The 14,087-nt window shown below is 38.4% G+C and overlaps 1 long non-coding RNA gene across 1 annotated transcript; it reads left to right on the top strand.

Annotated features, from left to right (window-relative positions):
• Positions 1 to 6,649: 6,649 nt before the first annotated feature.
• Positions 6,650 to 9,450, top strand: LOC111845575 (uncharacterized). The gene is made up of 2 exons (XR_002838651.2): positions 6,650 to 6,823; positions 8,511 to 9,450. It is a non-coding gene; the product is annotated as an uncharacterized lncRNA (long non-coding RNA).
• Positions 9,451 to 14,087: the final 4,637 nt, after the last annotated feature.

The raw sequence follows: 14,087 nt of genomic DNA, 5'->3' as shown, positions 1-14,087 counted from the left end.
TTTCATTGGTATGTTTAGCTATCGTTTTCAGGAGATATTAACATTCTTAAACTTTAACCACTAATCTACAGACGTAATAAAAACTAATCAAATGTAATAAAACCATCACACCACTGCATAGATGGTTGTTTTTCTTTCTGCATTTATTTTAAATCAGCATTTTTGTTTGTTGCTGTGTACAAATATATAAAACAACATAGTTAACCTCAATATTTTAAGGTTCTGCAAATCGTTGTAAACAATTTTGGCCACCAGCCCCTTCACTGCTTGATGTGTTTCTTACCAGACAATTCAGATACAAACCCTGAATTTTCTGATATCAGCATCAAATACACTAACATTGCAAGACCAACTAGGTATGATCTATACTTACAGTATCTTTCCTGTCAATGTAGCCAGTACAAATCACCTAATGAGAAAATTATATCTTATTGGACTATCCATCCATCCATCCATCTTCTAATGGCTTGTTCTGGCCACGGTTGTATGCGGTGGGGGGGTAGCATAGGGCAATGGGGCACACCCTGGACAGGATGCTAATCCATGAGAAGGTACTGTTATTATTAATTATTATTGGGATCAGGTTTATATCAAACACACAATGTGAGACGCAGAGTAAATACCAGCAATGTCTGCTCCAGATCCATGCCCTTTCTTTGTGCTCAGTGTTAAAACCGTGGAATTAAAAGGTCACCAACCGTAGCTGAATTAAAATAACGTCTTGAACCGTGACTGATGGATAGAGCCAAACAGCCTCTGTTTAATGGTGCCCATAATAAAGCGCTGCATTAAAAATGAAAATGTTGCTCTTATTGATTATTGAGTTCACATAAGAGAGTCATAAGAGAGTAAACTTTTGAAGCATCTCTGGCACCAGATAGAGACCTGCATATATTGAAGATGAGCTCGTTCGGTTCAAAATGAAAATTTCACATTACACAGCCCATATATATATATAATTATAAAATATACTGGCTCTGGCAAGGAATCACTAGCAGATTCTCCAAATTCTCTGGATGCATCAGCCCATTATCCCTGACCCAGTGCTTATTGGGAGATGCATCAGATCTCCCAGTCCACCCTCATTACTTTGCCAAACTATTGCCAAGGAAGCCATCCCTGTCAAGGGAGAAAATAAAGAGCTACTTTGATACAGTGCTACAGTTTGCTAGTAGAACATATTTCACTTGAAAAACAACTAGCGTCACACATAACCAAACTGCAGAAGGATATAAAAGAACATTAAGCCTTCTGAGCATATGGTATATGTATTTTTGGGAATAAAATGTGTCTTTTGGTTTATTGCCTATTCCCTGTGATTCACATACAGTAAATAAGACAGGTGATAGGGCAGATTTAGAGAGGGGTGTCGAGCGAACCTGAGCAGGTGCCGCGTCACGGGGAAATTGGCAGGTGATTGCCGATGTTCTTTGTTTCTGTCCTGAAGTGCCAATTTGGGGATTTAGTGGGAGTCTGGAGTTTAAGAGAATTTTTGACATTCACTCTCCTTTCAGGGCAGCTCAAGTACCATGCATAAAAATTGACTTCTAGAAAAGCAGTGAGGAGGATGGATGGATGGATGAAGAAAGCATTCAGCTTTGTATTTTATCATTATTGTACGGGTTTGATTCTATTGTACTGGATATAAAAAATATATTTAAGGCAATGTACTTAAGAAAAAATTATTGCATGTTGATCTGTAGAATTCAGCCGTCTGGCACAGAATGAAACAATCACAATCATCTACAATAAACTGGATTATCGCTGGTGCTGCTTTCCACCCAGTCATGAGATATAGACAGTGGTACCATCCATGCATTACAGGGAAAGGAGCCGACTTGGTAGTGAATGAGAGAGCAGCACATGATCACCTCGGACGGCACAGGGGAGAGACACGGTCTGCTTGGTTAAGTTGTTCAGTGATACCTCCAGTTCACCAACAGCTGTGACCAGATCCAGGAACTGTACTGTTTACTGTAGGCACTTGTCTTATCAAAGGGCAAACGTGTCATAATTCAGAACCCCGAGGAGATACTGTACTGGTCAGCGCGATTTTCCATTGACAGGTCCATCTGAGTCTTATACCAAGATATTGATAATGTACTGGTATTCAAATTGCCACGCAAAGCCTTCACATGCCCCTGCAGGTTAGAAATGACAGTCCATAAACTGGAATCCTGTGTCAGAATTGAGCTCCAGGGAGATCTCAGCGGGTTAGTCGCAAAAGCATCTCCTGATCCCATTCTGTTCAGAATATTCTGGCAACCGATCTTGCCAACATAAGATTATTATCCACTACCTGATGGAAGATTTTACCCAATAACACAGACGTCCTTGCAATGCTAAAATTCCTTTTATATATGCCACATCATCTATTGCGGGATAAATATAATTACTATAAGCAATTTGGTGCAGAAATAAGCACATCATGACCCTGAACTGTGGGCAGATGACAAACTCATTTATAATCTGATCATATCGGGCACTGCCCTGCTGAGAGTGCCTGGCATTCCGAACACGGCTCATTCTGACATTTCGTATATAATCACATGTGACAATCATAAGTCACTCATTCCTTGGTTGTTGTGCCACCCTTACACCGTTCCCACGTATTAAAGACAGAAAAAGATCTTCATAAATGCTTTTGATAAGAATAAACTTTTCTATGCGAACTACATGCGCTGCATTTTAAAAATGGTTTCCATACAAAACGCCGCACAGTTAAATTCAAACAGCACTTATTTTCTTTTACCGAGAGCAATAAAGAACACCGCGAGAATGCATTAATAAAACAAAATATCTTAATGAAGGCTATAAAATTCCAATAAATAACATGGTGAACAAATCTGAAAGTCATCTCTATGAAGATCTTTTTAAGGACCAAAGGAAAACTAGAATATGTTATTTAAAAATTATTTTGCTGTGGGCTATTTTTTCCTGCATGTTTCTTTTGATTTCATATTTCACATGATTATGTTTAGTTTGCTTTTTATGTTTCGGTAATTAACTTACCAAAAATGAAATACTTCATTTTACTAATAGCTGAAACCCAGCTAATATCTATTATAGCAAATATAGCCTCTCCTCAGGTTATGATGGGGTTACGTTCCAATAAACCTATCGTAAGGCGAAAATATCGTAAGGCGAAAATGCATTTTAATACAACACACCCAACCTAAAAAACGTCATAGCCTAGCCTAGGCTAGCCTACCTTAAACATGACTAGAACATTTACATTAGCCTACAGCTAGGAAAAATCATTAACACAAAGCCAAATTTATATAAAAAAAATGTATCTCATGTTGAATTTGTTGAATAATGTACTGAAAGTGAAAAACACTTATCCATCATAAAGTCAAAATATCGTAACACAGAATGCCATAACCCGGCAAGTGTCTGTAGGCCTATATAAAACACACTGGAGCACAAATTAAATGACCCCATTGACCAGGAGAAGTGGTTGGATAATGGATGGATGGATGGATGGATGGATCCAATTTATGTAAACAGTGAGAAGCTTTAGAGAAACACTTGAGATTCAGTGTTACTTGTTACTTAAATAACAGAAAAGTGTAATGTGTGAGAATGTAAGTCTTCCACCTGAATTTGTTATTTAAATGGTACCCAGTCAAAATGAGGAATGTCTTTCTTGTCTTTACCATTTCATCAAGGGTTAAAAACAAACTTTCTTTCTTTCAAATATTACCATATATCATTTATGTTTTTTTTGCAATACTGAAAGTTAGATATTGCAAAACTGTAATAGTTATTAATACATGTAAAGAAGCTAACATTCAAATTATACTATGATAATTACGTTGGCCCAAAGCTCAGAATTATGCATACTTTTTCATGTTTTCATATGACATACAGCACTGTGCATATTTCTCAGGCAGTCATAGGAAATGTGTAAAGCTATTTATCTGGGCAGTAAGTGTATGTTTGCTCAGAACAAAAACACCATTTAACCTGAGAGCACATATGAATTAAGACTAACACAATAAAAACAAACAGGAATTTCTTCTGTTCTCCTGACAGTCACTGATATCTTGCTGGATGGCTAGAACAACACTGTATCAGTTCCCAAACCTCTCATCGGGGACACCTCAGGAATCTCATGCATTTGTCAAATTTCACCACCAGTTTGTTTAATTAATTTGTTTAATTAGTTGAAAAATCAGTGAGGTGTTGATTACCTGAACATATATGCTAGTGGTCAAGTCATAAAATACATTGATGTATTGGATGGCTACTGCAAATACGGGGGTGATTTTAGCAGAGGTTTTAAAATGGTTAAGCTGACACACAGTGACAGACATAAAATCATAGTTTTGCACAACAAGAACATCATTTAAACATCATTTTCCTTGACTGCCTAAGACTTTTGCACAGTACTGTGTATATTTCTTGCATAGAAACCATTGTTTTGTATTATGCTTGAGTTCCATCCATCCATGAAATAACTGCATATTACAGGCCAGGTCACACTGGGGTACAGGACACAAAGCTAAGCTACACCCTAGCAGACACACTAGTGCTAAGGGAAGGATTCAGATCCCAGTTCTAGAGGTACCCGGATGCAGTGCTACCCCATGAGTAGAATTTAAAGTAGAATTTAAGAAGCAAAATCTCCCAAGGTCATTCCAGAACATTCTGAACCAGGGTGGTCTCATTTACGGAAGCTCTGCCGATGTGTGTTAATAAGTTTTGGGGTCATAATGGGGGTTGAATCTTTTAATGCATTTTTGACATCAGTTCTGAGCCAGACCAGAAGCCGGTAAAGGGACACAAAAATTAGTGTAATGAAACATTTTTCAGGTGCAATCTGGGCAGCATCATTTCAGATAATTTACAGAGTAGGTGAATATGACTCAAACTCCGTGTAATAGTCAGAGTCTGCTGCATACGCATGTCTTATTTAGAAAGGGGGCACAAGCATAATTAAGATTAGCACTGAACTTTAAATGGATAAAGTTAATTATAACATGATGGAGACTATGCACTTTGAGGACATGACTGGAATAAGTATAGTTAGCAGAGTTAGCATTCTGGGAGCTGTAGCTGGTCAACCGTAACATTTCCTGCTATAAGGGGAAACTGCAATGATACCTGCAAATCCTCACAATTTAGCCCTTCTCAATGGGCCACAACAGGCACTTAGCCACATAGTAGAAAAGCGAGTCTGATTTCACTGATTTGATTGGCACCCCACCCTGCCCCGTCCGGAGAAAGCTGGAGCAAGGGACATGTGCAAAATTTATTTCTAGCTATTGATTTGGACCACAACCATAGTTAAAACTAAGCAACTCAACATGCAAAAAACATTATAAGAAATATTAATTCTTATCCTCTACAAACCAGAGTTAACCTGGATGTAAAACTTCTTAAATTGCAGTTCCTACAACCATATTTAATTTCCATGACTCTGAATACCACATTGGATGCAGGTCATATAAATCCACTCTCTTACATGCTGAACCTTAGTATGGATGTGCTTAGAAAATGTCAGTCAGCACCAGGATTCTCTCACATACTACAGATACTGCAAGCTGACAGGTAAATACACACACACACACACACACACATTTCTAAATAAAAAGGTGTACTGAAACACAATAACCTGTACTCTATTTGGCCCTGAAATGTTCCAGGCGCATTACATAAACTAAATGGCAGTGTATTAAACTCGAACAAACCGCATAGAGCTCCACTTTAGGCATGTGTGTTTGGTCACCTCTGTTGGATGTAATTTAATGGTGAGAACCTCTTAACTTCAATCAGGGCATCCAGAAACTCTCAGCTGTGTTATTAACACACCGTCTGAATTCACATCTAATCACCAGCTATTTCTCCCTTCCTGCTCTTACTTTCTTCCTTATCCATCCAAAACCATAAGCACTGTATCTCTAATGAATTATATTTTTCTCCAGAATAACATCATTGACAGAAAACAAATACACAGTATATATTAGACACTAATGGGATTATACTTATTATTACTGTCCATTACTTATGACCCAGAATACTCAGACCCTACTCATACCCTAGATAGGTATCAAAGATGTACATCGTGCTGTATCTGTCAGGTCTTACAAGATGGTCTAGCATGGTGCTTATTTGTACTTCAGAGCAGATTTTACTCATGTCTTACAGTATCATGTTGCTACCAATTTAACATCCAAATACCCAGAAAATCCAACCTGTTAAAAGTAATGGAGAGTAGTTAGACTTTACTGGAAGGCTAGTGGATGTTTACAATACCCTATGCAGTTTTATAAAGTACCAATATGAACAAAATGTGGAAACTAGACTAATATACTATTATACAAGCAATTTAATTTCAAGCAAGCAATTTAAAACATACCTATGTGGACAAAAGCATTGGGACACTAAGCCCAACATCTCACTCTGCACTGTTAACCCAAAAGTTCTTTCTATGCAAACAGTTTGAGGAAATGTCACTATAAAGAATTAGTTTTGCTGCATTACTTAAACAGTATGAGTATATGAAGAGTGTATGAGACAGTCATTGGGTGTATTCATTTTTATAAGTCTAACTAACTTAAACCATCAAGTTTTATCTCAGGCCACAGTGCAGCCTGATTGGCTGAAAACTCAAGACAAGTCTGTGCTTGTCTGTTGGAGAATACAGAGAAAGTTGTGCCATTTTCTTATTTTCACAGAGCAATTTAAGGTTTTTGCACTTTGCATGCTCCTTGGACAATACATTTTCTGCCTACATTTGTCTGTTTTTCTCAAGTTTGGACCCTTTTAAAGGAATTTTGCGTGCAGTAAAGAGGCTACCATTTTCTGTGTGAACAAGGTAAGTTGTTTTCTCTATTCAAATACTACTAATTAGAAACTGTTGGAACTGATGTAGTTTGAAACGCGCATTTGAATGTATGTAAATTTGAGGTTGTCTTAAGTGAATAGTGAGCATTTGATAATTGCAGCATTCTGTTCCCTACATACAATTTTGCAAAAGTAATGTAGAATTCAAATTATTTCAATGTATGTTTGAAAAAGTAAATGGCCATTTTTTTTGGACTACTAGTTATGTTTAAAGCCACATTAAAATGCTTTGGAAATGCAAGTACTGCCCTGCCATCTGCGAGAAGACAGCACAGCTTTTTAAACATTACAGGCTAAAACATGGAACTTGTGCAAGAACTGAGCCCTTTCCTTGCTTGCATCAGGAATGTATGTCTACATTCAAGTCTCTCAATGCACTCCATAGCCATTTATCCCACTTTCACACCAGAAGCACTTATCAACCGCAAGCTGTAGATGCTCAAATTAAGTTTTGCTGTTTGTCATGTGAATTTCTTGAACCCTGCACTGAAATGGAATACTTTGCGGAATATCCACATAAAAATAAATCACAAAGTAGATTGTCCTTATAAAGATTGTAAATTTCAGTGCAGTGTATACTCCACTTTCAATGCACACAAAAGTAAAACACATAGAGGGAATACTTGGAAGAATTTCAAGTCTGAAACAATTGCCAGTATAACCAGTGATGCTTGTGATAAAGTGGCCCATGAAAGTCAAGGTGAATTACAACAGCTGTCAACTTCTGACACAGAAGACCTAGAGGTCATGGAAGAAGCCTGCCATGATCTTTGTGGTTTAGGAAAACAGCTTGAACATAATCTAGCATCTCTGTTATTGAAAATGCAAACTATACTGCATATCCCAGAGAGTGCAGTACAGGAAGGGATTCAACACCTTTGCCCAATACATCTGTCACAACCATCACTGTACAGTAATATCAAGTCAGTACTTAAGAAATATTATCCAAATGTGGATGAAGTAGTTATAAAAGAGATCATCTGTGCTGTTTCAGAAAGTAATGTGATGACATCATTGTGTGGCAAACGTGGATCTCTAGGAACTGTACAAAGGAGGGCAGCCTATGTGAGGAATAAGTTTACCCTGGTGATGCCTATAGAATATGTTGTTGAAAAAGGCACAAAAACAGTTGTATATTTTCCCAAACAACACATGCTACAGAAACTGTTAAAGAAAAGCGACATTTTAGATAAAGCCACGTCAGAAAAGGTGCATGTTCCAAATGGATATAGTTCATTTGCAAATGGAGAGCACTTTAAGGAAAATCGCCTTCTTTCAATGGATCAGTTCACAGTTGCACTGATTCTTTATCTAGATGACTTTGAAGTAGCCAATCCTTTGGGAACATCAAAGCAGAAACACAAAATGTGTGCAGTGTATTGGGTTATTGCTGATATACCTGCAAAATACAGATCAGCACTAAATTCTATTCAGCTTGCTCTACTCTGCAACACCTCACATGTCCCGACATGTTAGAGACCTATACACCTATACATGAACACACACAAAATGGCTCTAACAGCTCGTTTACAGTACCTAAAATAAAACCACATTGAATTATAAAAATCACAATATTAAATTATTCTATACAGCTGATTGTAGACAAATTGCTGTTAACCTGAATATCATCTTTTTGTCTTGTTTCTTGCACTATGTAGATTCTTACTGAGGGAGACTCCGTGGACATTCCAGTGGGAATCCTCTGCTATGAGGACAGCAGAGCTGCAGGCCCAGCATGGCCACAACTCAACCCCTCAAGAGTGGGCATCACCCTAGAGGGTAGGCCTGCAACGGAAGCCCTCACCAACCTACATCAAGCGATGTGCCTCTTGTTTGGCTTGACCTACCCACTCCACCCGCAGTACCCGAAGCGCGTGAAAAACACTTTTTTCCTTCATTCAGCAGGTAATGCTAAGTGAAGTGAGCTACCTCCAAAAGTTCAGAAGCTGAAGAATGAGCTTGCAGTGTAATACACATTTACGCTTCTGGCACAGCTCTTCATGTCTGTGTCTGGATTGTTGCACAATTACTTTGCACTGACTAGAGCAAACAGTCTTGCAGTTGTTCATTTTGTATGTGATTCTTCTTGTGCTAGATGTGTCTAGTATTGTTTTTTTTAATTATTCTACAGAGGGCACATTTTAGAAACATTGCCGTTTTTTTTTTTACCAACTCTGATCCTCACTGCATAGTCGTTCATAAGGCTGGTGTTCTTAATGCCTGCTTTGCTGTGTGGTACACAAAGCATACAATTTTTTTCTTTTGCACTTGCAGTATATGCTGCTACTGCATGGTCAGTATAAGCTGATTGGTCTTTTTTTTTCTTAAATTTGAAAAAAAACAATTAAAAAACTGTGCTCTGATTGTATTTAGATTGAAATCGTTTCACATTTCAATACACATGTTCTATTTGCAGCATCATAGAAAGGTACTGTAGTAAAGTAATTTATGCAGAAAAAAGTAAGGACATGATGTTTTAACTGTAGGCAAAAACCCATTAATCACTGTTATTTTGGATTTTGGTATTTCACACAGAGCATCATTGTTAACACATATTTGTTGGTTTGTTGTGTGTTTCAGTAAAATAAATGAAAAGTACTGCATTGTGTGGTCATTGACAAAAGAATTTAATTGGGATTTTCTTATCCCAAATATTTTACTTTTAATATATTCATATTTTAATAAAACTAGGAATTTAAGTGTATTTGACTTATAATATTAAGTTCTGACTATTGTACTTTTAAGTAGCCTCTAAATTTTATTTCTATTGCTGATTACTTAAAACATAAACGTGTATATAACAAAAAAAATGTTAAATTCTGACCATTGTACATTTAAGTTGAATGTACTTTGAGAAATTAATTTTTTCTACTGTCAATAACTTAAACCATTTGAGGCAATCACTTGACGAAAATGGTTTAAGTACAACCAACTTATCCGGGTTTACAGTGTGAATCAAATGGTTTTAATATGAAGTAGGTTCACCCTTAGTTGCTATAACAGCTTGTACTCTCCTGGGAAGGCTTTCCATTAGATGATAGAACATTGCTGGTGGGATTCACTGCCGTTCAGGTTGGGTATTAATGTTGGGTCCCTTTCTGTGTGTCCGAGTGGCTGTCATTTCATAGCTGAACTTGCTCCCAGATGTTTCCACTTCACAATCACTTCACTTGCGATTGACCAGGGCACCTCTTGCAGGACAGAAATGTGGAGAACAGACTTGTTGGAAAGGTGCCCGATGGCGTCCAATGATGGTGCTCGGCTGACCGACCTTCTCTGTATGACCCCCCCAATCCGCTGCCATTGTTTGATGCTGCAGATTGCATGTCTGTGTGCTTAATTACACACCTGTATGTCAACAATGGGTGTGACTTATGTGGCTAATTCCCGTAATTACTATGGGTGTTCCAATGCTTTTCTTCATATAATGTATATAGTCAAGCAACTCAAAACACACAATTATTTTGAATGCTCACAATATAAAATTTGAATAGAATTCTTTCAGAAGAATAAACAATGATTGAGGCCTTGATAGCTTCGAAGAACTAAACATACACTGCAGAAAATGGGCTTGATTATATTACCAAACGTAGTAATACTGTTGTGTAATACTTGTTCTTGTTGAAGGTCCACATTTTGAGTTTGTTGTGGCCGTCAGCATGTAATGTTGGATTTCTATGATTTATGATCTTTGTTGTGCCATGAGAGGAAGGTTAAAAGTCTGTTATGAGCACCTTCAGGAATGTTGTCATAATAGTAACGGTTCATTAGGTTGCATCTGAGAACGCTTTGTGGGAAAAGACTGTACCTTACTCTCTCCAGTTGAAGAGCAAACAAGGTACTGGCTTCACGGGAAGAAATTAACAAAAGACTGATGTCTGAGCCTGAACTGAGGGAGACGATCTCATGGGAGGAGACAGTATGACCTGTGGCTGGCCTCAAACATGTACCAGAGGTATTCATGTTTAGTCATGATCAAGGGAAATGCGGGACGAATCAATGTCAGTCAGCCTAGGCAGCTGAGAGTAACAGCTGGACGCCATGTAAATAAAATTAAAAATACAAGCGTTGTTTTATTTTCACTTTAGACTAATTACTGTTTTATCTCAATGTAAAAAATATTCTTAAAATGTAAAAAGTTGTAAAAGTTTTGGTGCATCTGAACTGTAATATAATCTGTGTTCCTAATGATGATGAATCAGAGTTTCGGGACCATCTAGAGCTGCAGTACAATTTGCTTTGCATTCATTTTAAACAGGAGGCCTCTTGTGTGTCAGCCCAAGACAAATGCCTGAGGGGAAGAGAAAGCAATTTGAACACTTTTATAAACAGCTTGGTTATTGCAGTGTTTGGATGTTTCCCGCTTTGATGTCATGAAAATGTGTCAGTTCCTGGCATTTTTCCTGGACGCCTCTGCCTCAGTTCTTAACGTTACGGACAGGTTGAGTCGTACTTAAAGGGATCCCAGTGAATGAAGCCCTGGATAAATGCAGGAACATTGGTGGTATCGATGGGTCACTTTTGTTGAAAGACACCGTGACGACGGATGTGTGTGGGACAATTAGCAAATGTGGATAAACCAAATTAACACTCAACATGTACACCCTGCTTTCAAACGTATGGCTGGTTTTATTTATATTTCCATCCATCCATCTATTAATCCATCCATACATTCGTCTTGCAGATGCTTATCCACTACAGCAGGGGTGGGGAACCTGATCCATTGAGCGCCAGTGTGGATGAGGGTTTTTGGGATGACCTCTCAATCAGCCAATAATAAAGCAGTGGTTCTCGACTCCAGTCCTGGGGACCCACTGTCATTGGCTGATTGAGAGGCCATCCCAAAAACCCAACACCAACACTGGCGCTCCATGGATCAGGTTCCCATCCCTGCACAACAGCGTTGCACAGTAAATTAGATTAACATTATTATCACTACTTTTCTAGGAAGGAGTGTATAAGATTAAGGTGAAACATATTTTAATTTTACCTAGATAGGAATGGCGTTTTGAATGGGAAGGTTAATTATTGGTAAAGCAGAAAGGTTGATCTCACAACTGTGTTAATGTTCCTCTCCTGTTCAGCCACCAGTCTGGATGAATACTGCACCAGGTTATATCACTGCTATCACATCTTGAAGACATTTGAGGGCTTGGCAGCCAGTAGTGATCTATTTGTTTTTAATTACATCTCTCATCCATGTTTAATCGCTTCCTAGAACAGTGTTTCCCAATCCGCTCCTGCTTCCCAGCTCCTTACCAAACAGTTCACGCTACCGGGAGCTGGGAGGTAGTAGAAACGTGGACCGTCTGGGGGTCCCCAAGGACCGGACTGAGAAACACTGGCCTAGAATATCCGAGAACCAGTTTTATAACCCTTTTTAAAGAACTGAATAATTATACAAACATTCACAGGAAGAGTTCTTGAGGGATGCTCAATGAGATTACACTGGTTTATTGCAGACTGAGCTGTTACAGGTGAATACTACCGGGCAAGAAACGACAGGGGTCCCACAATGCAGCATAATGTGTCATATTTGCCATGGCCAGAACAAAGCAGACATCCATCGAGAAAAGTGGACAGAAAAATCTGCTTTGTTCACTGATTCCAAACCGATGAGCATCTTAGTGAACAATCTCTACACTGCTGCTAAAGAACTGGAAACTAGGTTAACCTTACAGCACGAAAACCATCACCTACGCCATGGCTGGAAACAACGCGTCGTTTGCCGACTTCCTAGTCATTAACTGAGGAAGCGATTAATCTTGACAAGAGTTCGATTACAGACATTCTTTTAATGCTTCCTCCCCGTCTGAAAAAAGCAGAGAGCCACTCAGGGGCAGTGACGAAGCTCCGGTCAGGTGTGAGTTCGCAGCCCTGATCCAGGCAAAGGCTTCGTTATCACACTGCTTGATGACAGAATCTTTCAAGCCGCATAAATCAATTTTAATACCAGCCAGCTGCCTCGTGGGCATGTAACTGTCTCTATGTCAGGTTCAGGCCCATCTCTCTGCAACCTCCAGGTAATTAGGGAGATTGGCCTCACTTCAAAAAGACAGATCATTGTATCAGATCCTTTGATGGCGCCACACTCTCATCTGTCCGCATGGTATGTGACTTATTAAAGAAAAAAGAGGCAGTTCAGAGGCAAAGAAAGAGAAGCTTGACAGAAAAAATGGAGGCAACACAGAGTATAAATATGTAAAAACAAAAACACTCTGGGAAATACACAGGGACTTTTTAGCTTTTATATATTTATTGATTCTTGTTGAAAAAATCTTACATCTGTTGCACAAATAGCTTGTTCTTTTTTCGATCTGACAATTTTGAAACTAATATTCAAAGTAAGAATGTCCAGGTAGCCCCCCCCAACCCCCCCGTTCTGTGTTTTATTATCTATCTCCTCAGAGGGCTGAAATGGGAATGATCCTTCGATTTTATCGTGTCTGTTCTGCAGGAGTATAAATGGTAGCCGGAACAAAAGATCGTTTTGATTTTCCTTTCCCTTCCAAATTATCTGTGGATATTTTGTTAGTTTTTCCATACGTCTTTCAAGTTTGGACTCGTTTGACAAAGAGTGTTCAAGACTTAATATGAATTAATATGATAATAAGTCAGAAAAAAAAGTGTTTTCTGTACATACAGTTATTGTGCTTCAAGCAATAAGTCTTGTAATGTTATTGTAGTGTGTCACAAAGCTAGACTTAACTGGCATGAAAGATGTAGTTTTAGTACAGTTATTAAAGTACTAATTTAATGTAGAAAGTGACAAATTGACAGCCACCGGTTATTGACAAAGAATGATTCTCTTCCAATTGACTTCTCGTTGCTTGTAAGGCTGCCTGTAAAACCTCAGTGGAACATAGAACCTGAACATTGTCAATACCACGTTACAGCACTTCACCTTTTTCCATGTCAGGCCACGGCTGGTGATTTTTTTATAAACCTAAATTACAATTATAAACTGCAGATGTTTTTTTTGCTCCTTTCAGCCTGTAGAAGAGTCCGGCCCCTCCCTCGCTAGTACCCCCAATCACAGAGAAGTTATATATGGCTAAGTCTCTGTGTGGCTTTTCCGTAATGTCACGGTCAGTTGGTCTGGCGTTTCCGCTATAGAAATTTCACACTGTAAATCTTACATTAACAAACAGACTCTTGTTTTCTCTTCGGATGAAAAAAGGTTACCTACCTTGAGGATATAGGATTATTATATAGCGAATCAGTAATATTTATAT

Source organism: Paramormyrops kingsleyae, chromosome 5, assembly GCF_048594095.1.
Source record: "Paramormyrops kingsleyae isolate MSU_618 chromosome 5, PKINGS_0.4, whole genome shotgun sequence".
NCBI classification, from domain to species: Eukaryota; Metazoa; Chordata; class Actinopteri; order Osteoglossiformes; family Mormyridae; genus Paramormyrops; species Paramormyrops kingsleyae.
The sequence above is the reverse complement of the archived record's forward strand: the minus strand, read 5'-3'. Positions and strand labels throughout refer to the sequence as shown.